Source organism: Sinocyclocheilus grahami, unplaced genomic scaffold (genome assembly GCF_001515645.1).
Source record: "Sinocyclocheilus grahami isolate Dianchi unplaced genomic scaffold, SAMN03320097.WGS_v1.1 scaffold2838.1, whole genome shotgun sequence".
NCBI classification, from domain to species: domain Eukaryota; kingdom Metazoa; phylum Chordata; class Actinopteri; order Cypriniformes; family Cyprinidae; genus Sinocyclocheilus; species Sinocyclocheilus grahami.
Genome location: NW_015508014.1, coordinates 32,104 through 34,024, shown reverse-complemented (window position 1 = coordinate 34,024; position 1,921 = coordinate 32,104). Strand labels below are relative to the sequence as shown.

Sequence of the window (1,921 nt, the reverse complement as noted above, 5' to 3'; positions counted from 1 at the left end):
GTACAGATTCTGAAAGGGGGAGGTAAACTTTTGACCTGTTTTTTTTTACCATTTAAGAAAAGTAATATACCTGTTAGTAAATATTAATGCATGGTTTTTTTTTCTTCTTCTGGAGCATCAGTGAGCGTTTGAACCTTCTGTAATAGTTGCATATGAGTCCCTCAGTTGTCCTCAGTGTGAAAAGATGGATCTCAAAATCATACAGTCATTATTGGAAAGGGTTCAAATACACAAAAATGCTGGAACCTGAGGAACCTGAAAGATTTTTCTGAAGAACAGCAGGCAGTTTAACTGTTCAGGACAAACAAGGGACTCATGAACAACTATTACTAAAAAAAACAAAACAAAAAAAACAGCTGTGGATAATTCAGGTAACAACACAGAATTAAGAATCAAACTTGCAAACTTTTGAAGGGGGTTGTTTTTATAAATTCAACTATTATTTTCTCTTGTGGACTATATGTAGACATCTTTTATGTGAAATATCTTATTCAGGTCAGGACTAAATAAACAATAACATGCATTTTGTATGATCCCTCTCATTTTGGTAAAATAATTAACATTTTGCAGATTCTGAAAGGGGGATGTAAACTTTTGACCTCAACTGTATACAGTATGGAGACAAAATAAATAAATAATTAAACCAAATAAAAGCTTCACCTACAGAGAACAGCATTATATTGATATATTTTTTACCCTAATGTGTATTTAATTTGATCATTTTTAGAACAATAAGAATAATAACTCACCGATCAGCAGAATGAGCAGAAGTCCATTCATCAGTGCAGATATGATGATGATAATCTGCCATTGTGTTTGATTCTGCTCAGTATACACAGCCACTGTATGATTGTGACACTCAGTTAATTGAGCTGATTCTGTAAAGAAAGAGTTCACAGTCTGTTACTGTCAGTCTTTTACTGGAGCACATTCATCTCTGGAACGAGGGAGAACTATGATGACATGCATAAAAAAAGTTATAAATAACAAATAATGAAAAGTAAATAATCACACTAATTAAGGAGTAAATTAACTCACCAGTGAAGTATATTCTGGTGCTGTTGCTGAGTTTTGGAGGTGTGCGTGTGTTCATACAGTAATAAACTCCTAATTCATCAGCAGTCACATTATTAATAACCAGACGATGTTTAAACTGCACTGAATATTTCTTTCTGAATGTTTTATTAGGGTAAAAAGGTGATGTTGTGGTTGACAAAGATCATAGAATAACTGTTGGAGGATCTGCTGTTTTCAGTAAAATCCAATAAACCTCATTTTCATCAAGATCACAGTTTATGCTCACATTTGATCCCAGATCAGTTAGTAGATCTGCCACTGCATACTGACAACAGATTGATACATCTATTAAAAACAAAACATAAACATCATGATTAAGACTGCCTGCTTTAAAAAACTGTGAATCTATAAAACAAAACAATTTATGACAAAACACATTACATGTAAATACACATATCATAAACTCACAGAGCTGAAGCTGAAGGATCTTCATGCTGTTGCAGTGAATAAAACAGCGAAAAATATTAAGCCTTTTGTCCCTCCACACAACACTGAAAATGAAGTATGCTGCAGCTCTGAAGCAAAGACAAGAAGAAGAAGAAAAAAAAGCTTATCCAACATCAATCAGAGGAAGTCAAGTTTGCTCTGACCACACTATACACACTTTTCTTCAACACCTGATGCCCACCACCAACTTGGTTAATCAGTCAAATTTAAGTTTTAAATAAACTCAATAACCAAAAACTAGCAACTAGTTCCCATTTTATCCCCCACCCTCAACCACCAAATAAACAGCTCCACGACGAATATCTGATTCAAAAGAAAATGACTCTAATCAACCAATTTTGCCTATATGGACATGTAGAATTCAGAAAGCCTTGCTTTTAGTGAGACCGGTGGCCGT

The 1,921-nt window shown here is 34.1% G+C and overlaps 1 pseudogene; it reads right to left on the bottom strand.

The window, feature by feature from the left end:
• The window catches only part of LOC107575723 (uncharacterized), a 6,293-nt pseudogene extending 4,755 nt beyond the window's left edge, over positions 1-1,538 (bottom strand).
• Between the last annotated feature and the right edge of the window lie 383 nt (positions 1,539-1,921).